The sequence below is a fragment of the Cervus canadensis genome, chromosome 4 (assembly GCF_019320065.1).
Source record: "Cervus canadensis isolate Bull #8, Minnesota chromosome 4, ASM1932006v1, whole genome shotgun sequence".
Classification (NCBI taxonomy): domain Eukaryota; kingdom Metazoa; phylum Chordata; class Mammalia; order Artiodactyla; family Cervidae; genus Cervus; species Cervus canadensis.
The window spans coordinates 53,766,547-53,794,505 of NC_057389.1; the positions used below are offsets into that span (position 1 = coordinate 53,766,547).

Below are 27,959 nucleotides of genomic sequence, written 5' to 3' on the forward strand. Positions count from 1 at the left end.
ATTTTGGTGTTACTTTGAATCTTTTTGTCAAGCCATTAAAAATTCTAGTTTTCAAATGCGTGACATGACAATTAAAGGATATAGAATAATTGCCCTGACCCTTGATAGTTTCTCCCTTAATGTATAGTTTCTGTGTAGACTTTACTTCTTAATTTTAAGACTTTTAAGTGCAGACATAATTCTTGCTTAAATTACATTCTCCTTCCATAGCAAGTCAGTTTGAATGTGGGTGGCAGTCTAATATTTTTGGAACAAATTAATCTGAAACCTTTTAGAGCATAGTGATTTTACATATAGAATTTGAAGGAGTTTAAAACACTCTACTGAATATGGGTTCTTTTGAGATGTTAAATTCTCAGGATTTTTTGAGATGACTGGATTGCATTTGCAGGGGATCAAGTTATCCGCTGGGAGCTGGAAAAGCTGCAGATGACTTTTTAGCCTTTGATTCTTAATGTGCAGAGAAGGTTTGTGTCTGCAACAAAGAAGAATTTCAGAGATGGCAGCTTTGTTTGATGCCAGTGGGGGTGAGAAGTGTTAGGTAAAGGAATTATAATAAGATTTCTTTTTTTGGAGATAGGAAAAATAAAGATGGATAGAGATCCAGGGAGGAAAAGAGAAATACTTCAGTTTATAAAAAGTCAAAGATCTCTCTATTCTCATCAGCTCAGTAGATGATCTGAAGCTGAAAATCAGAGACTGTAACTCTGTGCCTAGAGGGGCATTTTATTTTTTTTTAACCTTACTAGAATTTAAATGAGTCAGATCTTAATACTTTTAAATTTAATCTTATGTGATATTTGGATTATCATGAATTCTCATGATACTATACATAGCCATATAACTCACAGCATAAGACATTTATGTATATGTTATATACATATATGCATAGGGCTATATATCTATTCATATAAATGCATTCATATAAATACCTGTATATATATTCAGAAGGATTTTGAACAAATGCCTATAGATAATTGTATTTAAGAACTTAGCAAAATGCAAATTTCATCAACATGACTAGGTGTATTGAATCTCTCTATGATTCTAGCAACTCATTGTCCATGATGACTTAAGAGTCAGATAATTCTGCTTCTTGGGGTTTCACATCACATCAGGGTTTAACATCAGTTCACATAGACAGAGACTTTGCTTTCTTCAAAGATGTACACACTCAAGATTTTTCTGAATAAGAAAGACTAATCTCTGGACCTTATAAAAACCAGAACAGGGGTCACTATGCTTGAGTCATGAGTACTGATAAACAAGCAGAGAAAGCTTATTTTGAGAGGAGCTTAATAGATACAAAGTGTTGAGCAAAACACTTTATATGTATTAACTCATTTAATCCTTATAACACCTTGAGGTAGATACTGTTACTACATACTATTTTACAGAAGAGAACACTGAAGCACAGATTAGTTAAGATGGAAAGCTAGAAAGTCTAGTGCCAGAGTCCACACTCTTGCCAACTATGTATACTAATGTTGAATACCTGAGCAAACGAGTGAGAGAGGTGAAGAGAGAGAATAGAGATGGGGAGGGGAGAGCCTGTGTCTGGTCACATCTCCTAAGGTCCATTTCCTACTTATGGATTCAGTGATTTACTATTACAGCATTTCAAGAAATGTTCTTCTGTTCTATCTAGTTTGAATGGGTTACTCTTTTCTTTTTTTTTTTGAAAGCATCAATATCTTATTTTATTACAATTAATGTAAGCATTTGATGCCAAAGAAATGAAGGTGATTTTACAAACTGAATTTTGGCAAGTCCATGGAATTTTCATTTTATTACAATTTTATGTCACATTAGTTCAAATGCATTTCTCTACAGCTACTCCAACATTGCTCCTTTGGAATTATTTCAGTCATCTTTAACATGTGACTTTACCAAAGACTTTGAATCTAAAATAGACATAAAATTTAATATTGGGAACTTTTAATTATGAATGGGGTAAGTCATCAGATGATGGTTGGGGCTGTTAATTTCCAAGGCACTTTGTTGAAATGTTTCTTCTGATACCTGAGGTATAAATGACAACCTTCAAAAAACATGGGCAAAACCAAAGTACAATGAAGAAGCCTCTGCAGCTTAATCCTCCCATAGTCCTTAAGCCTTTGACAGAAGCTAGGCAAAGCATCTTTCCTGCAAATTAAGTGGGTTTCCAGTATTTCCATGTAGTTGAGCTTTCAGAGATAGACATTCAAACATATCATTAGGATATACCATCTTGGCTCTGATTGCATTAATTATGCCTGAAAAGTTTAATACCCATCTAAGTCCAAAGGTGGAAGAACACATAAACAGATATGGTAATTGGCAAGAGCAGATTGTAAAAGGACGGTGCTAATGCAGCCCTGTGGGAACTTCTCTTTCGCAGAGGCCAAGTAAAACAGTCCTGCCAAAGATTACCAACAGAGTAAAAACAGTCAACATAGGAGGAGACAGAAATATTTTTCTCCTCCACTTATTACCTGCTACTCTGACTTTTTAAAATGTAGATGGTATTTAGAATATTTAGTTGTGTGTTGTTGTTTTTAAATATGATCTAATGCTCCATTTCTTCTTGCTTCTTATTTTGATGTGTCATCCTAGCTGCCTGTTGTATCATGTTAGGAATCCCATCAATAATTGAACAGGCTATTCCTAACTCTTCATTGATCAATTCATTTGTTGATGCTTCATATCTGAGTGGCTTCTTGGAGAGCAGGCACACTAGGAACTCAAGTAGCACTGGGTCAAAGGAGTGGGGTGGTTTCTCCTTCCTCTCGCTCTTGTCTTGCAGATTGTGATGACCCCAGTGCATACAGACACCTTGGGAGGGGGCAGGGAGTTGGTGACCATGGATGGCAGCAGGGTTGTCCCTCATAGCACAGAGGCGAGCTGACCGCACACTCCATTCAGCATGCTCTGGTAGCCCGCGACAGGACCTCTGCGTGCCCTCGGCTACTCTTATTTGCTGATTTCTGGCTCAGAGATTTCTTTCCTTCCTTCTTCTTGGGGACAGTTGGAGCCTACATTGACCAGGGGGACCCAAACTTACTCATGCATCAAATTGTCATGGAGGCGCCTGTAGATTGTGAACTAACCCTCCGACATGGCAGGCTGGAGAAAGAGCTTAGGTGCCTGGTGTCAGTTTAAAGTTAGGCTTAGGATTCATGCCACAGAAGGGATGAGAGGCACAGGTCATTGTTGAAAGTAGGGTGACATACTTTAGAACTAAGTTTTCTTGGAGAACGTGCGAGGTACTGCCAAGAGGCAGTGGCACCACTGTCACCTTAGATTATTTGTATTCTAGCTTTTTGGATTCTCAAAAATATTATCTCTGTGCCAGCTTTCACTGTTCAAGTAAATGGTAATTGGAATTGGACAGAAGATATTTTATATTAGGAATCTAGGCATCTCCATGGAGATCCAAGTCACCAAAATAAGTCAGAGGCAGACTAATTTTTTTTTTTTTTAAGTCACTGGGAAGTTAGGGGAAGAGGAGAGAGACAGCTGTGATGTCCCAAAAAGAAAGAAAGAAGAAGTAGCCTCTTTTTCATATGAAAATGAGATTCCCTGAAAGCTTTTAAGCATTGAAAGTACCTCTAGTGACCTAACTGCCTGTTAGTGGTGACACACATTATTTGAAGAAATGCCAGAGGGAAAGAGGAGAAAATTACATTTGACCCATCAAATATAGGTAGCCATTGAAGGGAAAACGCTAACACAAAAGTCTCTTGAGTCTACACAGTTCCTTCTGGTTGTCCCAATATTTTACTTTTTATCTAAGCTCAAGTCCTGTTTGCACTGAAAATAGCTGAATTCCAGGCCTGCTGGCAATGAGCTGGGCTTCATTCTTCAAGTGTGAACTCAGTTTCAAAATGAATCTCTCCCAGTGAAAAGAAACAGGCAAAGAAACACTGGAAATTTGTACAGTTCAGTTTGTGTACAGATTAAGGAGAAGAGACTCAGTGCATCTGGAATAACAAGAGAGATTTTTTCTTCCAGGCAATGTAAAAAGGATAACATTCATGACAACAATAAAGGTGAGCTAATTAACTGTAACAAAGCACCATTCTTACTATGGGTCTAGTCCCTTATATGAACAAAACTGGGAGGATTGTAGAGATATAAAAATATCAGAATCCAGGGATTTTAAAGCACTGGGTGGTTGTTACCTGCCACAATGTGAGCAAGCATTTTTATTTTCCTGCCTGCCAGACTTTGTGTTTCTACCCTCATTCTCTGGTTTTTCAAGCTTCCAGCTCCTTCTGCCCATGTTTCTCTCCACTCTAACATTTCACCTTTCACACATTGGATTAATGTTGTATTGGGGACAGGAATCAAGAGAGAGAAGTCAGAATGGAGGAGAGATTGGAAGGTATGTTAGAAGATGCATCAGAGAGAAAATGAGCCTGATGTCAAAGAAGGGCCTAAGGAACTAACTTCAAAGGTATGTGACCTGTGCAGTCACCAGAGTCCTTGATTTAGAATGGATTCACCCTTGGTTTAATTCTCTGCTGTCACCATCTTGAAATCCTTAATAATTTTGAACAAGGAGCCTCACATTTTCATTTTTCACTGGATCCCACATATTATATAGCTGGTTCTGAGGCCTGGTTGGAAGGATGTCCCAAGGAGATGTCCAGAGGAATGGCAGGGAGATAGCAAGTAGAAAGTTTTCCCAGATTATGGTGAACTGGGTTGACATGGGAGGTCCAAGTCATGAACTTACCAGTACTGAATTACCACAAGCAGAAAAGTGAAGGTAGGAAGAAAGAAAACCAGGAAAGCATATGTGGTCTGACTGGTCCAGCCTAGGAAGCTACTATACTTCCCTTTCTCCTTCATCAAACATAATGATACCCTCATTTCCACTCATAAAATTAAATTCATTTAGGTTAAGATTTTGCCTGGCCTTTTAAAAAATTGAACAATGCAGTTATAGCAGTCATTTATGTTTATTCAATCAGACAAGAAAATCAAAGGCCACTCTGCAAGGATATAGGGAAAAAATGCTTCAAGAAGAAGAATCCAAATATGGAAAGGCTCTCAGAAGAGAACTAGTTTGGTGTGTTTCAGGGGCGGACAGAAAGCCAGTTTGGCTAAAAGCTAGTAGATAATGAAGAGAATAAAGAAACATGAGATAAAAAAGTCAGTAGAGGTCAGATCACCTCGTAGTCCAGTGGAGGAATTTAGAGTCTATTAAAAAATAATGGAGACCATTATAGAATTTTATTGTAGGAGAGAGGAATGATCCAGTTTACATTTTAGAAGCCTTATTTGTAGACGATGGACTGTAGTGGTTATACTGGCAAGAATGGAGACAGGAAGATGATTTAGAGCTGTGGAAGTGACCCAGGGGAGTGGTAGGTAGCTGCAACAAGAGAGGTGGCATGGAGATGACAAGAAGAGATGGGATTTGGGATAGGTTCTGGGGAAGGACTCATAGGACTTTCTAATTAGTGGATGTAGAATGTTAGGAACAAAAAGGAAATCTGAGTGACTCCTACATCATTGATTTGAGTAACGGATGATGTTGTGGCCCCATTACTGAACATGGAATGGCTGCAAAGAAGAGAGTTCTGCTGTATGGAAAGTGGGAGTGGGAAGCACGAATTCTAATTTGGTCCCTTTCCATTTGAAAAGTCATTTGCATGTAAGTGGAGATGTTAGATAGGCAGTTAGATATACGAGTGTGGTCATGAGAGAAGAGATGTAGGAGAATTATGAATGTCAGAGTGGTTTTTCAAGTCAAGATGGGATGAGAATTACATTGAGGATAGAATGTCAAAAAAGATGATGACAGAGCCAAGGACAGAGCCATGGACACTCCAAGATTGGCGGGTAATGTGATAGTAGGGGATTGAAAACAGGGGAGAGGCTGTCACAGAGCCAGAAATTTAAAAGGGGGAACAATGACTTTGTAAATATCCAAGGAGAATTCAAGATAGAACAAAAAATTAACCATTGACTTTGGCAAAGTGAAAATGATAGTGACCTTGAAAAGGACCATTATGCCCAATCAGAGTGGATAGTAAAGGATGAAATAAAGATGGATGTGCAGACAGCAAATACATGCAGCTCTTTTGTGACTTGAGAGAGAGTAAATGGGTTAAGAGGGATTGGGAGGGGAGGAGAGAGAAAAGAAATAGAGCAGTAGTAGAAGGACATGGGGCCAAGGAAGGGTTCATTTTAAAAATCTTTTTAAAAATATCATTTTGAGGACTGGGGGAGGACCATAGCATCCTGCTCCATTTTGGGTTCTGTCAGCACCCCGCGTTCACGCAGCATCACTCACAACAGCCAACATAGGGAAACAACACACGTGTCCTTCAACTGATGAATGGATAACGAAAATGCAGTATTTATACTCAGGGGAATATCACCCAGCCATAAAAAGAAAGAAATACTGCCACTTGTGACAAAATGGATGAATCTGGAGGACTTTATGCTAAAGGGAAATTAAGTCAGACAGAGAAGGGCAAAACTATATGATATACGTGGAATCTTAAAAATCCAGCAACAAAACAAAACTGATTTTATAGAAACAGAGAACAGAATGGTGGTTGTCAGGGGCTGGGGGGAGGGGGAAATGAGCTGATATAGGTCAAAGGGCACACATTTTCAGTTATAAGATGAGTAAATTTAGAGCATAAAATTATATCATGGTGACTCTAGTTAATAATATGGTATCGTATACTTAAAAGTTCAAAATAGATATTAAGCCTTCTCATCACATAAATGACAGAGGAATCTATGTTAACTATGAGAAGTGATGGATCTATTATCTTCATCGTGGTCATCAGTCCTTAATGTATACACGTATGCAATCATCTCTTTAGCTATGTACAATTATATTTGTCAATTATTCCTTTATAGTTAAAATAAAAATAATTTATTAATGCATAAAAAATAAAAAAAACCATATTTATACAGAGATATAACTCATTTAGTAGAGAGGAAAAAACTGATAATGCAGATACACTAGTATGATTGAAATTCACTTAATCAGCCTCTACTTCAGACTGGATTAGCAGTCTTTGTCTATTTTTAGGGGGGGAGGGGGGTAAAGCAGTGATCCCCATGACTGGTAATTCACACTCTGAAGCCCATGAATAACTGTGTTTTCCAGTTTGATCTGTTGTTTACAAAGATACAGTTGTAATTAATCTTCAAAACTGCTAAGTCTAATTTATAGACTGAATGTTGCCCTCCACCTCAGTCCATTATGTTGGAGTCCTAACCTCCAATGGATTGTAATTGGAGATAGCACCTTTAAGGATGTTCTGAAAAGTTAAATGAGGTCCTAAGTGTGGGGCCCTAATCCAGTAGGTGCTGTGCTCAGTCATATCTGACTGTTTGCAACTCATTAGACTGTAGCCCACCAGGTTCCTGTGTCCATGGGATTCTCCAGGCAAGAATACTGGGGTTGGTGGCCATTCCTGAACCCAAGTCTCTTGTGTCTCATGCACTAGCAGGCAGATCCTTTACCACTGAGCCACCTGGGAAGCCGATAGGACTGGTATCCTTTTAAGAAGAGGAAGAGAGGTGCCAGGAGCATGCACACTGAGGGGAGATACCTATGTGACAATAGCCAGAAGGTGCCCATCTGCAAGCCAAAGGCCATCGTCTCATCCTGCCCTGTGATCTCAAAGGAAACCAAACCTTAATCTTGGATTTCTAGCCTTCAGAACTGTAAGAAATAAATTTCTGTTTTTCAAGCCACTCAGTCTGGGTGTTTTGGTATGGCAGTGCTAATTGACCAGTACAGCCTATTGTATTCATTTCTATAGTTATGTAATATAATGAAATACTACATAAAATGAAGAAACCACTAAAAAAATTGCTTGAAACATTAGCTGAATGCTTTGAAAAGACTTTTCAGTAAGTTACTAAAAACATTGATCTATTCTTATGAGCAACACAACTATAAATAATTGAGGCGCTCATAATAATCAAGGATGTTGGCCTCAGATCATTTTTAAGCATCTTTCCATTCTCCCTGAACTGAAAAGAAACAAAACTAAAATTTGTAGATGACACAGTGTATGCAAAAGGTGAACCAGAACTGCAAGTTTTGTCCTGCAAAAGACTGGCAAATGAATGAATGGTATACGTTAGTTATAATTATTTTAATGATACCCAGTTTTAGTTAGCATTTTGATTTATGGATCAAGTGTGGGCCCCAGCTGTGCCACATTAGAAGACACTTGCCTCAGAGTACTTGAGAAGTTGAGATAAGATGGGATCCAATGCACAAGGAGAAGTGTTTTCTTTGTTAAGAACAGGGATACTGCTTTCATTTTCACAAGCAGGGATTTAGAACATATGCTGTGGGTAAGTTGGCAGAATTGATAGTGAGAAGATGAGACTGTTCTGATCTCACTGCAACTTTTCCCTTTGAAGTCTGAGGCAAAGTTACTAGCAGAAAGTAGAGAGAAGGCTCTGGTGGAGATTTGAGAAAAAAGAAAAGTATGAAATAGCCATTTTGAAGAGTGGGAAAGTTAATTTACTGAAGAAGTATATAGGATCGCTATACAATATTGAATGCCCATGTAAGATTTGTGGTCATAAATTTTAAGTGAGTCCAGTTAGTACGGTTGCTTAGTTTTCTCCAGTAAAATTTATCTGCATAGGAGACTATGTACAGTAAAAGTATATTTGAGTGTAGTTATGGTTGTTATTTGCCAGGCAAGTGTAACAGAAAGAGAGTGGGGCAAAGAAAATAAGGTGTTTTAAAAGCAGTTATTTGAGTGGTGCATTATGGGATTTGGGCAGGATAATAAAGAGGAAAGTTAGGACATGAAGCAGAGACAATTTATAAAAATGAAAGTAATGCTACAGAGAACTCTGGGGTTAAAGAGCTGTTGGAGGGGAAATATCAGCAAGAAATTACTGTAAGGGTGAACAGCAAGTTCAAAGTATGAACTGGAGATTTTACAAGTGGCACAGTTTCTGGTGATAAAAATGTATCCAGGAAGTGACCACATGAATGGCTGTCTGAGGTTAAGTGGTTAAACAGTCGTTTGAGCTAAAGGACTGAGAAGCCAAATGGCAGATGGGCCATCATGTGGAGGCTGAGGTCTACAGTCATGATGACAGAAGTGGTCCCAGAGGATAGGTGAGTCAGGGCCCATTACTGATGCATGAGAAAGAGTCATGAGAAGTTCAGAAGATGACAGAAATGGTAGGGGTCATCAAGTCTTAGTGTGAACGATATTTCCATACTGAGAGGAAGTTTCAATTTGATCATTGGAAAAGGAACTGGGCAATGTAAGAGTGTTACTTAGAATTGAGGGCCAAGCCAGAATGCAGGAGGGAGGGGAGGGAGTCACTGAGGATGAATTTGTTTACATGCAGACCAGCAGACTGGCACTGTTTAGTCTTATGATTGTACGTGTGTGTACATGTGCATGTGTGCACATAAAGACATTCTCTGGGGATGGCAGAACCCATCCCCAGGTGAAACCAAATAGTTCACTGGGTAGTAAGAGTCTACTCTTAAATCTCATTCCCAGAATGCCTATCTCAAAGCAATGGTGTAGACATCCTCTGAGATGTTGATCCTAAGAATAGATGTAATGGCCATCCCTAGCTCCTGAAAGCTGGGCACTGGAGGGTTTCAGAGCCTGAGCTCAGTTTGTGGTCTTCATCTACAAGGCCTTTCTTTGCCCTCAGCATCTTCTCATGTTGCCAGGTAGCATCTATGTCAGTCCACATTCATAAAATGAGAAGATAACTTACTTGGTGCTCGGAAAGCAAATGTGGTCACTGAATGGGAGCCAGAAAATTAGAGCCCACAGTAAAAATACCTTAGGGAAGCAAAGGAATGTGACCTCCGTGTTGCATTTAGTGTGAAATGCTACCCAGGGCAAAGGACAACAATTCAGAGAGAAGTCTGTAATTATAAATACTCAAAGGAAAATTTATGGAGAAGCTTTCTAGACCTTAGGCAAGTTAGTCAATAATTCATTTGGAGAAACTGCCTAAGGTTCAGTTTGGAACAGTTTGGGTTATACAGTTTGTATTATTGCAGGCTTGGCTCTTTTTACCATTTCTGTTTGAGCTGCTAGATATCACCTTGTCAGTGAAGGTGACAGTGATTGGCAAAAGAAAAGCTCCAGACCAGCTTTTCTCAGGAAAATGCCTCACAAGATTGTTATGTCTGCCACTTTCTGGAATGGGCGTTTGGGATGAACTTCTCCAGTAAATGAACAACTAATCACTCACTACAGTAAGTTTATCAAGGGGTGCTCAAATTAGGTGACATGTAGACAAAACAACTGGTTAGTGTCATGTGTTGCTGCACACTTGTGGCAAAGAGCGGGCTCAGGGTAAGTTCAGCTTTAGACGGATTGCAAATATATCAACATAAGAGTTCCCAGTGTTGACTTTCCATATAACAGATGACTGGTTGAGCTAGAAATTCTTTAAAACCCTACCCTGCCCCCACCACCTAGTTCTAGGATTCCAATTCACTGCATCTGTAGGCCCAAATTAGCACATCTTTGCAAATAGAAGAGTTGTGGGTAGACATAGTCTAGTGAGTGTAACTTTCAACTGAGAATGAGGAAAGCATTTGTATTGCCTTAGTGAAATATGACTGTGGTCTTTGAGGAGGACAGACTCAATATCATAAGGTTATTGTGTTTAATTGGTAATTGGTAATTGTGTTTAATCAAGTAAGATATGATATGCAGAACCTGAAGCTTAGAGAGAGTACATGACTTCTTTTGATAACTAACTAGAGCAGAACTGAAATCTAGGTGGCTTGCTGGGGGCAAAGCAGACACCATCCTAACTAGTTTAAACAGAAATCAGTTTATTTATTTAAGACTGTTAGGTAACTCTTAGCCACAGAGGCTACACTGAAGGGGAAAAAAGTCTCAATAGAGCCTCTTGATGAAAGTGAAAGAGGAGAGTGAAAAAACTGGCTTAAAACTCAGCATTCAAAAACTGAAGATCATGGCATCCAGTCCCATCACTTCATGGCAAATAGATGGGGAAATAATGGAAACAATGACAGATTTTATTTTCTTGGGCTGCAAAATCACTGTGGATGGTGACTGCAGCCATGAAAATGAAAGATGCTTGCTCCTTGAAAGGAAAATGATGACCAACCTAGATAGCATATTAAAAAGCAGAGGCATTACTTTGCTAACAAAAGTCCATCTAGTCAAAGCTATGGTTTTTCCAGTAGTCATATATGGATGTGAGAGTTGGGCCATAAAGAAAGCTGAACACCAAAGAATTGGTGCTTTTGAAGTGTGTTGGAGAAGACTCCTGAGAGTCCCTTGGATAGCAAGGAGATCAAACCAGTCAATCCTAAAGGAAATCAATCCTGAATATTCACTGGAAGGACTGATGCTGAACCTGAGGCTCAAATACTTTGGCCACCTGATGCAAAGAACTGACTCATTGGAAAAGACCCTGATGCTGGGAGAGATTGAAGGCAGGAGGAGAAGGGGACAGCAGAAGACGAGTTGGTTGGATGGCATCATCAATTGGATGGACATAATTTTATTAATATGAAGTTGTGAGTTAGTGAAATTAACTTGAACAAAATACTTAGATGTTCAAGAAATCTTTATTATTATTATCCATTATTTTATATTATGCTAATTCATTCTTGACTCATCTTTGAAATTTTTCTTTGCCCCCAATCATTTCTTATTCTAATGTATTTGTTCCAATTGCTCTATCTTGCTTCTGGAGATTCCTCAATTCTTAGGTATCTCTCTGTTCTTTTTTCCTTATGCTTACTTACCACCTTCTTTCATCTCTTGATCTTTTAGTATTTTCTCCTATATCCTCAGCAAGCATTTCCAAGTTATGGATTAAATTTTCTGTACTGACAGGCCTTATTTTACTACATCTGAGGTGGATTTAGATGGTCTTATTATAAGTTTATAGTCTTCTTGCAATTTGTAATAATATTATCCAGCTCCCTTTTTTTCTTGGCTCACTCTCATTACACTATACTCTGTTTACATCTCAGCTTATTCTCATAATAACTTTCTTCTCCTGTTTCATTTCAATCATATCTTGTAGCAGCGCACTAATGACATCACATGATATTGTAAAAGTAAAATTTTCTTCTGGGTTCTGTACAGGTCATTTTTAGAAGTCTATTCTTCCAAAGCTTCAGAATGATTTTTTTTTCTTTCCATTATTTGGCAGTGTGTTTTCATAAGACCCTTGGGTGTGTTTGGGGTCCTTTTTATTCATCTTCAAGCAAGGGGAGATTTTTTGGGAGCTGGCATTTGTCCATAGACTGATTGTATGGATCTCCCCTTACCCTATCATCCCCGCTTTGGGTGTGGATCAAATTTCTAAATTCTTGTAGTGGTTGTTTCTAACTTGCAGCTCAGTTCCCAGTGTCAAACAGCAATGCATCTATTGTGGCTCAGTCATATGGGGCTAAGACTTTCCCCCACATACACTAACTGGTTCTTTGATACTTCAAACTAATCCAGTATTTGGAAAACCACAATCCTAGCATGCATTCTTCTTAGGGTTTTTCTATCTTTATAGGAATCATATTTTGGGATGCGATGTAAAAAGGAAAAGTCCTAACCACTCGTTTCTATCGAATTATTTTATAGAAGTTGTTCCCAGATGGGTATAGAAAAGTCAGAGCAAAGAGGACCTTCAAAAGTTGTCGCCATGCATTCAAGTCTGATCAGTTTTCCATTAGGTAGAGATTCCAGATATTCTTTGGACCAGGAAGCTGGCAGTGGTAGAAGGATAGTTCTTTCTGCCATCTTTCTGTACTTGAAAAGGCTGTTTCAAGAGGTAAAATACAGATACAGTTCTTCCTGATTGAGTTTCCTAAGCCATTTCCACTGACCTTAGGTATAGTGCAAAGTCATTCTAGATTCCAGTCATGGGCCTCTTCCCAATATTAATCTTCAGCAGGCCTAGTTTTCATCTTTTTCTCTCTTCTTAAATACCAGAGTGGACAGTCAGGATTAGTTGCATCAGGGACCACTGGCTATATCCTTTTTACAGCTGAAAGTTGTACCTGCTTATCTTTAAAATGTTCAATGTAAATACTTTTTCTAAATGACAACTCACCTCGATGTAGCAGTCTCCTCTCACTGTTAGTTTTACCTCTTTGCTGGCACGTGATCACAGTTTTCTCTGTCTCCTATTTATCTTTGTATGTGTTCCATCTTTTTTCCCATCAAGTAGTGAGTTTCTGTAGGGCAGCAACCTTGCCTGGGTCATTAGTATATCTGTTGCCCTGCCTTGAAGAGAGTAGTGCTCTGGATATCTCTGGGTAAACAATAACAAGGGTGCATAGAGATTCTTCATGGATGTCCTTTTGGCAATAGAAGAAAAGATTGGGCATCAGCTCTCCTTAGGGTCCCTCCTAAAGGGGTTTAAAAGCAATTTGAACTAACACAATTGCAAAAATATGTACTATGCTCCTACTGGAGAGGGCAATGGCACCCCACTCCAGTACTCTTGCCTAGAAAATCCCATGGACGGAGGAGCCTGGTAGGCTTCAGTCCATGGGGTCGCTAAGAGTCGGACATGACTGAGTGACTTCACTTTCACTTTTCACTTTCATGCATTGGAGAGGGAAATGGCAACCTGCTCTGGTGTTCGTGCCTGGAGAGTCTGGGGGACAGAGGAGCCTGATGGGCTGCCGTCTATGGGGTCGCACAGAGTCGGACACGACTGAAGCGACTTAGCAGCAGCAGCATGCTCCTACTACATGTAAGGTATTTGGGATTCCAAGATGACTAAGCCTTGCCTGCTGCCTTCTCCAATATGGATAGAAAAGAGCCCAGGCATGAGTAGCTCTAATGAAGGGCAGACCATGGCCATGGTTTATTAGAGGTTCAAATCAAGCATTGAACTCCAATGAACTGAATTATTTCCACTTGCTCACCAAACAAACATTTACTGAAGACCAACTCCAAGGCAATGTAACAAGCATAAAACATTCTCTTAATTCTGAGTAGCAGCCTCTGTCAGAAGGAGCCAAAGGATTATACTTGATCTGACTGAATAATGGAGAGGAGCACCCATATTCCCTTGTAGTTCCCCATTGTTGGGAAACTTTTGCCCTAGATCCTCAGCTCACAATAAGGCAAACAACTATAGCTCTGGAATCAGGTGTCAGCCTAAACAAATCTATTGTATGATCTCTTCTTGCTTTCCACTCAGTTGAGAAAATACCTTTTTTTTTTTTAGCAATAATATTGCTCATTACAGGAGAAACTAAGGTGCCACCCAAGGCATCTATATTTATGTGTTACTGGAAATATCCTGTCTTTCTTGAGCAGTTCTTAGTTGTAAGTAAGTTTCATTGCTGGAAACAGCTTTGCCTACTTTTCTGATGCCACAATTTACTGCATTTATCATTTAGCTGATTTTTCATATTTTCTTCTTTCTAATTAAAAGATGACAGATTTTTTAAGAGGCCTAATTCTAGCTAATGATGTAAAGGCAAGGAGTGAATGATATTTTCAGGAAAATATGGCATATGAATAATACAGTAGTTTTTAATCACCCTGCATATTTGTAAAGGAAACATAATGACACATTGTCCATTTTTTTTCCATTTATTTCTATTAGTTGGAGGCTAATTACTTTACAATATTCTAGTGGTTTTTGTCATACATTGACATGAATCAGTCATGGATTTACATGTATTCCCCATCCCAATCCCCCCTCCCACCTCCCTCTCCACCCGATTCCTCTGGGTCTTCCCAGTGCACAGGCGCAAGCACTTCTCTCATGCATCCAGCCTGGGCTGGTGATCTGTTTCACCCTAGATAATATACATGTTTCGATGCTGTTCTCTCGAAACATCCCACCCTCGCCTTCTCCCACAGAGTCCAAAAGTCTGTTCTGTACATCTGGGTCTCTTTTTCTGTTTTGCATATAGGGTTATCGTTACCATCTTTCTAAATTCCATATATATGTTTAGTATACTGTATGGTCTTTATCTTTCTGGCTTACTTTACTCTGTATGATGGGCTCCAGTTTCATCCATTTCATTACAACTGATTCAAATGAATTCTTTTTAATGGCTGAGTAATATTCCATGGTGTATATGTACCACAGCTTCCTTATCCATTCGTCTGCTGATGGGCATCTAGGTTGCTTCCATGTCCTGGCTATTATAAACAGTGCTGCGATGAACATTGGGGTGCACGTGTCTCTTTCAGATCTGGTTTCCTCAGTGTGTATGCCCAGAAGTGGGATTGCTGGGTCATATGGCAGTTCTATTTCCAGTTTTTTAAGAAATCTCCACACTGTTTTCCATAGTGGCTGTACTAGTTTGCATTCCCACCAACCATGTAAGAGGGTTCCCTTTTCTCCACACCCTCTCCAGCATTTATTGCTTGTAGACTTTGTCCGTTTTAAAGAACAGTAAACCTAGGCACAGAGATGGAATAATACAGATCATGAGTGAATCAGTAAATTAGAGAAATAAAACACCATGGTTTTTATTTCACACTCTTTCAGCTGAATTATCTGATTTTCTTTCATGTTATAGGTGCCACCCATTTTCTGAAGTATGAGGATGCAGAATATTCTAATGTTGATAGCAGTAACCACCTGGATTGACCTCTTATGTTATGTCAGGCACCGTGCTAAGTGCTTTTTATACCTTGTCTCATTTAATGCGTACAACCATACTGAAAAGTAGACATTTTGTCCATTTTAGTGGTAAGGAAATAAAGGCTTAAAGATGGTGAATGCCCTGGCTAGTAGCTAGTACGTGGTAGACTTGAGATTTGGCTCCATTTTTGTCTGACTTCAGAGCCCACGTACAGCCCTTATGTGCTGTCTTAAGACCATCAGACCTCAACCTGTCATTTTACTTTTGCTACATCTGTGACCCAGAGAAATTGTGGCTCACGCAAAACCTCACAAAGAGTTAGTGAGAGAGGTAGAACTAAAAATGCAAATGTCATGATTTCCAGAGGCTCCTCTTCCTGAGAATGAAAGAGGGCATTTCTTCGCTATAGTTAAGGGCTCCAGTTAGCACTGCTTTGCTGAATGTCAAAGCAAAAACAGGGTATATCTAGTGTCGGGAGCCATTATGGGAGGTCCCGCCCGTGACGAGGTCATGAAGAAAATACCGGGCAGGCAAGGCCATCCAGGACCCCATCCATGACGAGGTCACGAGGAAAATACCTGACAGGCAAGGCCATCTAGGATGAGGGACCCTCCAGGTTGGCCTCGGCCTCTACCCCACCCTGTATCCTCCCCCCTTTTTTGCTGTTGTTCTTGTTTGCCCTGCTGCGGATTCTTGTGTTGCCTGCCAAGAGCTCTCCTGCTCCTCTTTCCCTGAATGAGAACCAACTTAAAACCCTAATTAATAAATCTCCTGGACGCTGGTACCCTATGAAGGGGCCAGGGATGAAGGAAATGCTTCAATTCAAACCCTTTTGCTGGCATTCTGGCTTGTTTGATAAATGTGTGCTCTCATTGCACAAAATGCTCATGATTGTTCTAAACATCCTAAACACAGTACGCTAACAAAAGAAACTATTAAGCATAGGCCCCTTCGCGGGGTGAGAAAAGCTCCACAAATATTATAGCCACAAATGTGCCTAATCGAAAATAGTTTAGATAGAGATTAGCTGGCAACTTCTTGCAGGTAATTAACTTTTGGACTAAGAGCCTGTTTTGTGCCATATCTGCTGTTTTTGCAATCCTTTGCATTTCTGTTCTGTAAAAAATGTAATCCTATCTAGTTCCCTTGGAGATGACACCTAATAGAAAGAAAATAGATTAACCACAAATAAGACAGGGTCGGCTACTGAAGTTGCTTAAAGTTGCACCAGGTGCAAGCCATAAATTGTCAACAGGCCTGAAAGCCAAAAGATATTATAGATTAACCATAAAAAAGGCCCTAATAGGCACAGACCCCTTTGGGGGGTGAGGAAGTCCTATTAGAGAATACAAAAAATATTGTTTTAAAAGTGGTTATTAGATCAACGTTTGATTGATGTTAATGTGCATGTGCTGAGGTTGTGCAGTGGAAACTATTGTTAATATAGTTAAAGATATAGTAAAATAAGAGTTTAGCCCTAATGTAAAAACAGTAAGATAATTGTTAGTTTTAACCAGGAGTGCTAAACAGGGGCTGCCTCACCAGAGCCACAGAGTCTTTGTGTGTTAAACTTTTTAGATAAATTTAGCTGAGAATTTCTGCAAAAAGACTGACTTTTATGTTAACAGGATTGTATTTCTATTATGTTGCAACTTGCTGTACCATGAGACTGCCAATTTTCTGTTTTCTGCTAACCTCAAGGCCAGAAGATAATGTACAAAAAATCTATGGGAAAAGACTCTCGTAAACAAGAAATATACAGAGCACACCTGGTTTCATGAAGGACAAGCTGATATAATGTTAAACTAAGTCTGTATGCTTATCTGCCCCTTAGAAATGTACCAACTTAGGGTATAAAGGCTATAGTGAAAAATAAAGCAACTGCCAGACTCTGCTGCACCTTCCTGGTCTGGTCTCTCTCTCTTTCTTTCTCTCTCTCTCTCTCATTTGCCGACGCCATTCATTCTGAGGGCTCCCCTGGATCCTGCTGGGGCTGGACCCTGGCAATCTAGCATTTTTACAGAAAAGATGTGGAATGTCTATATTTAGGAAAGTTACTTCAAGCTAATCAGCTATTTTAAATTAAGAGATTAGCATTAAAAAAAGTGGGATTTGGAGATCACTTATTACAAACTAAGCTAATTTTCTTATGTTGACTCTGATATAAGAAATTTCTAAATAACAGAGGAAATAGAACCACTAATCTGATCAGAATGTATATCTCTGAGAACTCTGTGTAGTGAAAAGGGCTTGGAATTTGGGGTAGGACTCTGGAACTAAAGCTTCATTCTACTTCTTCCTCTCTGGGTGAGCTTGGTGAATTGGTTTAACCTCTCTAGCTGTTGGTTTTCTCACTGTAGGATAGATATTAGTTCAGTTCAGTTGCTTGTCTTGTGCAACTCTTTGCAACCCCATGTACTGCAGCACTCCAGGGTTCCCTGTCCAACACCAACTCCCGGAGCTTGCTCAAACTCATGTCCATCGAGTCGGTGATGCCATCCAATCATTTCATCCTCTGTCATCCCCTTCTCCTTCTGCCTTCTATTTTTCCCAGCATCAGGGTCTTTTCCAATGAGTCAATTCTTCATATCAGGTGGCCAAAGTATTGGAGCTTCAGCTTCAGCATCAGTCCTTCCAATGAATATTCAGGACTGATATCCTTTAGGATGTACTGGTTGGATCTCCTTGCTGTCCAAGGGATCTCAAGAGTCTGCTCCAACACCACAGTTCAAAAGCATCAATTCTTTAGAGCTCAGCTTTCTTCATGGTCCAACTCCATCCATACATGACTATCAGAAAACAATAGCTTTGACTAGATGGCCCTTTGTTGGCAAAGGAATATTTTTGCTTTTTAATATGCTGTCTAGGTTTGTCATAACTTTTCTTCCAAAGAGCAAGCGTTCTTCAATTTCATGGCTGCAGTCACCATCTGCAATCATTTTGGAGCCCAAAAAAATAAACTCTCTCACTGTTTCCATTGTTCATCCATCTATTTGCCATGAAGTGATGGGACCAGATGCTATGATCTTAGTTCTCTGAATTTTGAGTTTTAAGCCAACTTTTTCACTCTCCTCTTTCACTTTCATCAAGAGGCTCTTTAGTTCTTCTTTGCTTTCTGCTATAAAGGTGCTGTCATCTGCATATATGAAGTTATTGATATTCATCCCAGCAATCTTGATTCTAGCCTGTGCTTCATCCAGCCTGGCATTTCGCATGGTGTACTCCACATATAAGCTAAATAAAATGGTGACAATATACAGCCTTGACATACTCCTCTCCCCATTTGGAACCAGTCTATTGTTCCATGTCCAGTTATAACTGTTGCTTCTTGGCCTGCATACAGATTTCTCAGAAGGCAGGTCAGGTGGTCTGGTATTCCCATCTCTTTCAGAATTTTTCACAGTCTATTGTGATCCACACACTCAAAGGTTTTGGCATGGTCAATAAAGCAGAAATAGATGTTTTTCTGGAACTCTCTTGTTTTTTTGATGATCCAACGGATGTTGGCAATTTGATCTCTGGTTCCTCTGCCTTCTCTAAATCCAGCTTGAACATCTGGAAGTTCACGGTTCATGTACTGTTGAAGCCTGGCTTGGAGAATTTTGAGCATTATTTTTCTAGTGTGTGAGATGAATGCAATTGTGCAGTGATTTGAACACTCTTTGGCATTTTGTTTCTTTGGGATTGGAAAGAAAAGTGACCTTTTCCAGTCCTGTGGCCACTGCTGAGTTTTCTTAATTTGCTGGCATATTGGGTGCAGCACTTTCACAGCATCATCTTTTAGGATTTGAAATAGCTCAACTGGAATTCCATCACCTCCACTAGCTTTGTTTATAGTGATGCTTCCTAAGGCCCACTTGACTTCACACTCCAGGATGTTTGGCTTTAGGTACATGATCACACCATGGTAGTTATCTGGGTCATCAAGATCTTTTTTGTATAGTTCTTTTGTGTATTCTTGCCACCTCTTCCTCATATCTTTTGCTTCTGTTACGTCTGTACCATCTGTCCTTCTTTGTGCCTATCTTTGCATGAAATAGGCGAATCTAATTCAGATGACCATTTTATCTACTACTGCAGGCAAGAATCCCTTAGAAGAAATAGAGTAGCCCTTGTAGTCAACAAAAAAGTCCAAACTGCAGTTTGGGTGCAGTCTCAAAAATGACAGAATGATCTCTGTTCGTTTCCAAGGCAAACCATTCAATATCACAGTAATCCAAGCCTATGCCCCGACCAATAATGCCGAAGAAGCTCAAGTTGAATGGTTCTAGAAGACCTACAAGACCTTCTAGAACTGACACCAAAAAAGATGTCCTTTTCATCATAGGGGACTTGAATGCAAAAATAGGAAGTCAAGAGATACTGGAGTAACAGGCAAGTTTGGCCTTGGAGTACAAAATGAAGCAGGGCAAAGGCTAACAGAGTTTTGCCCACAGAAGGCACTGGTCAAAGCAAACACCATCTTCCAACAACACAAAAGACAACTCTACACATGTACACATGGACATCACGAGATGGTCAATACCAAAATCAGATTGATACGATTCTTTACAGCCAAAGATGGAGAAGCTATATATAGTCAGCAAAACAAAACCAGGAGCTGACTGTGGCTCAGCTCATGAACTCCTTATTGCCAAATTCAGAATTAAATTGAAGAAGAAAGTAGAGAAAACCACTAGACCATTCAGGTATGACCTAAATCAAATCTTTCTTATGATTGTACAGTAGAAGTGACAAATAGATTCAAGGGATTAGATCTTATAGACAGAGTGCCTGAAGAACTATGGACGGAGGTTTATGACATTGTGCAGGAGGCAGTGATGAAGACCACTCCCAAGAAAAAGAAATGCAAAAAGGCAAAATGGTTGTCTGAGGAGGCCTTACAAATAGCTGAGAAAAGAAGAGAAGCAAAAGGCAAAGGAGGAAAGGATAGATATAGTTATGGCATTTATGGATCAGTAAATTAAGGAATGGTTAAAATAAGGCATGTGAAAAATTAAATGAAAATTTGCAAATGGGAAAGGATATACAAATGTTAGTTTCTATTCTTAAGTACCATTTTCATCCTAAGTTTAAAAAAAGCCATACTTGTTTTAACTATGTTTTTTCTGCTTGTAGTCCTTGATTCGTTCATTTTTACACACATCATTTGTTAAGACATCTGCCATACCTCACACTGGGGAGGTGAGGGTGGGATGTTGGGAAAGAACAGCATGTATACTATCTATGGTGAAACAGATCACCAGCCCAGGTGGGATGCATGAGACAAGTGCTCCGGCCTGGTGCACTGGGAAGACCCAGAGGAATCGGGTGGAGAGGGAGGTGGGAGGGGGGATCGGGATGGGGAATAAGTGTAAATCTATGGCTGATTCATATCAATGTATGACAAAACCCACTGAAATGTTGTGAAGTAATTAGCCTCCAACTAATAAAAAAATTAAAAAAAAATAAAATAAAATAAAATTATCATCCTACTCTGTAAAAAAAAAAAAAAAAAAATTAGAAGGTGGAATCTAACTGCCTATTCACCCTCTACTCTTATACTTAATAGATGTCTCAACATATTCAAAACTGAACTCCTGATTCCTGCCCCAAATTTGTCCCCTTTCGCTCTTCTCCATCCTAGTTGATAGCAACTCCATCCTTCTGGGTTCCCAGAACAAAAAACTTTGGAATCAAATCTGATACCTCTTTTCCTCACATCCAGCCTTTCAGAGAAACTTACAAGCTCTTTGTTCAAAATATACTGAGTCATAATGCATTTTTCCATATCCACTGCTGCTACCCTGGTCAAAGCTACTAGAGTAGATTGAGTTATGTCTCCCCCAAGGATACATTTAAGTCCTAACTCCCAGTACCTGTGATATGACCTTACTTGGATAGGATCTTTGCAGAGGTCATCAAGTTAAGATGAGGTCATTCTGGATTAGAGTGGGTCCTAAACCTCATGACTGATGTCTTTATAAGAGGAAGGAAAGGGACATTTGGAAACAGAAGGAGAAGGTCCTGGAGGATTTTTGCTGTGTGAGGAGTATACCTTTAGTTGTCTATTGCCTGTACAGGTGGCTGTACCATCTAGTGCAGACATATTTCAGTATTTTAACAACCTGTTTGGCATTACTAACCTTCCTGGATGAATGTCAGCTTTGCCTCTGCTATATTTTCTGATTTTTAAAGAAACTTGTAAGGTTTCGTCTCTTACTGCCTTTAGGTCCTTGTTCAAATGCTGCCTTCTCTGTGAGTCCCATTCCAAGCGCTCTATTTTAAGTTGTACCACTACACTCCTTAAACAACTCCTTGACTTTCTGTTTTTCTGTGTAACTTAGCACCATCTGACATATATAGATATATTTTTGCTTATTTATCTTATTATATAATATTATATATAATAGAATATAAACCACACAGGATGGAGGTTTTGTTGTTGTTTTGTTTGTTCTGCTTTGCTTTGGTTTTCTTAATTCTGTTTAATCACTTGCTATGACTTCCCTGGTGGCTCAGGTGGTAAAAACATCTGCCTACAATGCAGGAGACTGGGGTTATCCCTGGGTTGGGAAGATCCCCTGGAGAAGGAAATGGCAAGCCACTCCAGTATTCTTGCCTGGAAAATCCCATGGACGGAGAAACCTGGTAGGCTACAATCCATGGGGTCACAAAGAATCAGACATGACTGAGTGACTTCACTTTCTTTCTTTCCATGATCTCAGCACCTAGAGAAGGGTCTGACAGGTCAAGGATACTCAGCATTCGTTAAATGAATGAACAGAAGCTTTTAAACAGCTTACAGAATGACTGCTTGTACATCTATGGAAACAATCAGGAGTCCTGAGCAGCCCATATACTACAGGAACTGTCGTCTGTATCAGCGTCTCATCCGGAAAGTTGAAGCCCAGGCCAAGGGAAGATGTTTCCTCCTCCCCCCGCCTCTCCCCCTCCAGCCTCTCTTCAAGGGGAGAACCAGTTCTCCTTCCTCCCACCCCCATCTGCCCCTCCAGTCTCCCTTCTCGGGGAGAACAAGATGAGCATGGTGGGCCCCGAAGGATTCTCTCCAGCAGTCCTCTTCATTTTTTTTCTTTTTTCTTTTTTTTTTAATTTTTTTATTAGTTGGAGGCTAATTACTTCACAACATTTCAGTGGGTTTTGTCATACATTGATATGAATCAGCCATAGATTTACACTTATTCCCCATCCCGATCCCCCCTCCCACCTCCCTCTCCACCCGATTCCTCTGGGTCTTCCCAGTGCACCAGGCCCGAGCACTTGTCTCATGCATCCCACCTGGGCTGGTGATCTGTTTCACCATAGATAGTATACATGCTGTTCTTTTGAAACATCCCACCCTCACCTTCTCCCACAGAGTTCAAAAGTCTGTTCTGTATTTCTGTGTCTCTTTTTCTGTTTTGCATATAGGGTTATCGTTACCATCTTTCTAAATTCCATATATATGTGTTAGTATGCTGTAATGTTCTTTATCTTTCTGGCTTACTTCACTCTGTATAAGGGGCTCCAGTTTCATTCATCTCATTAGGACTGGTTCAAATGAATTCTTTTTGACGGCTGAGTAAAATTCCGTGGTGTATATGTACCACAGCTTCTGATTAAAATGCCTTTTGTGACACAATCCCAACATTCTCCTTCTTGGCAAAATAGTTTTATTTCTTTTTTGTCAGGTAAAGTATCATTAACAGTTTGCCTTGTTTTGATAGCATCGAGCTATAATTACTTTCTACGGGGAAAATGCTGCAATTAACACAGTATTTGCTTCTTGGCTTGAATCTAAATGGAGACTGGAGGAAGCTAACTGAGAAAATTTTAGAAGTATCATCAAGGTTAGCAAGAAATTCACCTGCAGGTGAATTAAGATGTTGTATGATAGCTTAGCTACCTCTTTCTTCAAGGAATAATGTCCCCTCTCCCTGTCAACTCCTAAAACATTTTACCAATGCTTATCCCATCTGTGATCTCTGCATTCTCTGAATTCCTATCATTTTTATATTATCATTCGTAACACTAGTCTTTTAAAATTCTTCTGTTTCCTAGATAAGTTGGAAAACTAAGAACATATATTTACATTTTTTTATCCTTGTGTAAAGAGGCCCTGGAAGGATATACAGAAAACTATTAATGAGTTATCTGGAGAGGTAAGGGGAACTGAAAAAATGAGGATGCTATAGGCATAAGGGTCTCAGTTGTTGTTCAGTTGCTAAGTTCTGTCTGATACTTTGTGACCCCATGGACTGCAGCATTGCCAGGCGTCTCTGTCTTTCACTGTCTCCTGGAATACGCCCAAATTCGTTTGTTGAGTCGGGTAAGCTATCTATTTGAAGCAGGTAGATATATTACCTATTCATTTTTTTGTTTTATGAAAGGACTATGGTATTAGACATATGCAGGATCTAATGCAGTGCTGGAATACTGGAGTGGGTTGCCATTTCCTTCTCCAATGCATGAAAGTGAAAAGTGAAAGTGAAGTCGCTCAGTCGTGTCTGACTCTTCATGACCCCATGGCCTGTAGCCTACCAGGCTCCTCCATCCATGGGATTTTCCAGGCAAGAGTACTGGAGTGGGTTGTCATTTCCTTCTCCATGTGTTTGCTGAGATGCTGTTTTTCTCAGGTCCCTGTCGTCCTGAATCTCCCTTTCACTCCACATGTCCCATAGAATTACATAAAAGTGAAAACTTTATGCCACATTCTTCCTGTTATAATAATTAACAGGTATACACTGCTTCACAGTTTACATTATTCTTTTCTAAAATTGTTCCTTTGGACTGTTACTTGTGGAACCTACGCCTTGTTCCCTTAAACAGTCAGGTGTCACTGATGTTCTGGGCCAGGCTTAGAAGAAACATGCAACAAAGCATAATCAGTTAAGTGGATAACTTCTGAATCAGGAATTGCAGATTTACCATGTATTTGTTGTGTCATCTTAGACACGTTCCTTAAATGTTCTGAATATTTGTATTGGCATCTATAAGCTAGGTATCACTAACCTACTTATTAAGATTTTTGTGATGGTCCTATAGGGTAAGAGAAGTCAAATGTATATCACTATGTCTCTTACATGTGAATACCTAATAATTAAGACTGACTTGTTATTATTGCTTTTATTTTTATGTATTCATTTCAAGTGCATCTGGAAAGTTGTCCCCCACCACCCTAAATATCTCTTTCTCACTCCTTGGCATGATGCTCATTAGGTCATTAAAGATATATTACTTTGGGTTGAATATATTATCTGACCAGGTTTTCTCATTAAAATGCAAATTTACTTAGCTTAACTTTGATATTGTCTTTTTTCCCCTGGGATAACTAACTAAAAGCAGGCACTAAACTGAATGGAAACTGAGAGGAGTTGCAATGAGTAGTTTCATAGCATGGTCTTCTCCTCAGGAATACCAGACCGTGGAGGCAGAGCTGCGGGACTGAAGGGCATCTGCACGCTTGGGAGACCGACAGGCAGGAGACACTTGAAGACATGACCAAAGCTGAGAACAGGACAGGAGCAAGGGGCTGGAGGATCTGAGAGAGTCCTGCTCCGCAGACCCTCCACGCCACCATACAGGCATCACACTGAGAAATGTGTCCGCTCAGACCCTTGGCACCTGTGTCTCTGCCTGTCAGAGCATACCTGGTCGCAGATTTCAGTCTTGCCACTGAGTCTGAGCAGGTGTTACTGTGAGGCTGTGTAGCATGTATGTACCTGCCTTTGCCCTTGTAAATCACAAGATTTGGAACAGGAGTGTGATATACCAGATTACTCTAGTGCTTTGGTAGGATGAGTTGGAACAAAATGAGGCTAAAAGCAGGAACTGGGATTGGAAGGTGCTGTCCTAATCTAGGAGTGAGGTGAGGAAGGTCAGGTAAAATAGGACATCTTTACTGTCTCTTCAAGGGTTTTGTGAGTCTGAGGCCATATTACTGCATGACCACCAAATTTACAACCCATTGATTCATTTTTGTCATCATGAGAATTTCCACGTAATAATTAGCTTGGTGTTAAAGCTTTTTTATTTTGGTGTTTTGGACTGATGGCTATAGCTACAATTTCTGACAGTTAATTTAGTTTTAGAGTCATTTCAGACAAACAGGTGACTCTCATCCTAAGCCAGTAGGTGTCACTATTGATCAGTTGGAAATAAACATGGTAGACTTACCTGGTAGGAGTAGATCCATCTCTGCTTGGGGAAAGAAGAATGAGTTTGTTATTTCAGATTAAAGAGCTACTTACTGCCTCAGATCCACTGGCTTTGTGGTAGATAGCTGAGTTCTCAAAAGTGTGTAGGTTTCTTCAACACTGGTTCCCTGCAAGCACAGGGCAAGTAGAGGTCTTCATGGAGAATGGAGTCGAAGGAATGGCCCTTTCACTTTCTAGTATCAATGCTCTGACAGTTACCGATAGCCTTTTTCCTATACTCTTTTTTTTTATCTCCAAAATAGTTAAATGTAGCCAGGTTCACTAAATGAAACTTTCATAGTACATGTTAGCTCCAGAATTGCTTTCTTCCTTTGGTCCATCCTCAGTTATTAGACTTGATTTCAGAGAAGTCTATGCCAGAAACAATCAGGTAGATAAATCATGGAGTGCACTTCAAAATCAAAAAGTAAACTTTGGGAGAGGTATTTTTTGACTATGCATCATCCAAGGCACTGTTCTCTCCTCCAATACATAACTCAACATAGTACAATTTGTTAAATGTATCCATGCTTATCTTTCTCCACCACAAATATGTACTGAATTTATTGTATGCAAACTATGGCGATTCCCCTGTGAAACCTAACCCTTCTCCTCCTCTAGAGAATTAATTATTTTATATGAGAGTCCTCCATTCTTAGTATTTATGTTCTCTCAACAGTTCTCTTGTTTAGTTTGTTGTATGTGTATTTTTCTATGGCTGAACTATGAGTTTTGTTTTTTAAGAAAACCAAAGATGTTAGATATTATGTACCCCAGACCCTCCTCATTTTACAAATGGGTTGTAACCATAGCTAGTATTACTTGAATCACTTTTATAATTGAAATTTTTAGAATAAGCCTTGCATAGAAGAAATACTCAATAAATATTTGAGTACTGGGCATTTCAAATGTCAGTGGTGTAACAAAAAATACCTTTTCTCTGCTCCCTCAGTGAGAAACTTATAGTCTAGTAGGGGACATAAAGCATTCATCAAATACAATTTCCTGCCTTGTACTAAGTCCTATAGCAATAATGCACATAAAGTATATTGGGAACTTGGAGAGAAAATGTTTCTGAGTGACTAGTCATAGAAAGTTTGTGGAAAAAATGGTTTTTAATCCATAAATATATGTATGTAGAAAAAGGGGGTAAGGGAAAGTAAGAAAAATATTTGAGATGAAGCAAACAGCTAAGCTGAAATACAGGGAAAAGGAAGTCTAGAAGATATATTATGTATGTTGTTCAGTTAGATGAAACCTTAATTAGGTTAAAAAAGAATGAAATATGACAGGAAAAAATAATTTAGACCTTGAACACATTACATTTATGTAGAGAGTAGTAAATTATTGTTTGAATCAGGAAAATAACATCTAGAGAATTAGATATACAATGTTCCTTGTTTTTACAAAATGCAATGTTATAATTAATAGTTTGAATGGCACTATATTATCACTTTTGAATTTTTTCTGGTGCTTCTAATAACACAACTCCTTAGACTAATTGTAGATAATGGCCTGGGAAAATGAGAACCCTTTCTATTTAAACAATGCACTCCCAAAGATTTGAAGGACAAGAATTTCAGATAAAGGGAAGGGCAAGTTCAAAGGCCTTAACTATGCTTGAGAAACTGGGAAAAAACAACCATTGATGGGAACTTGGAGACCTACACTTGGAAATGGGAAGGAAGCAGGAAGTACAGGAATGGCCTTCTAAGAGGGAGTAGCAGTCTGGCCAGGGAGTCTCCACTGATTGGCTGGGCTCTGGTCACCTGTCTGTCTCCTGGCTGAATCAGAGTAATGAGAGGAAGAATTCATGAGAAAGGGCTTCCAGAGACCTCTTGGGGCTTCTTTTGTTGGTGGCAAGTTTCTTTTGTTGTGGGTTTAGTTTCATCATAATACCCAATGGAGAATTAAATATCCAATGGAAACTGAAGCGTTATTAAGAAGAGGGAAGGATTTCTAAGTGGCCTGAAAACAGCAAAACCCACTTCAAGGGGGGAACATTGACATTTTCAACAGAAGGAAAACAGCTAGTGGCAAATGGCTAGTATAGAGGAGTGGAGTAGAGTGGTTTCTTTTTATGAAAGATCATATTACTCAAGAACCATATAAAAGGATTCTTGACTTTTACCTGTTCTTGTTGGGACCCACTCGGTCTCACTGTATTCAAATTTCCGCTGAGTGAGACATAGCACCGTGTGTTCAGAGCTCAT

General features: G+C 39.5%; 1 pseudogene; it reads right to left on the reverse strand.

The window, feature by feature from the left end:
* Nucleotides 1-2,245: 2,245 nt before the first annotated feature.
* Nucleotides 2,246-27,959, reverse strand: LOC122440829 (annotated as a pseudogene).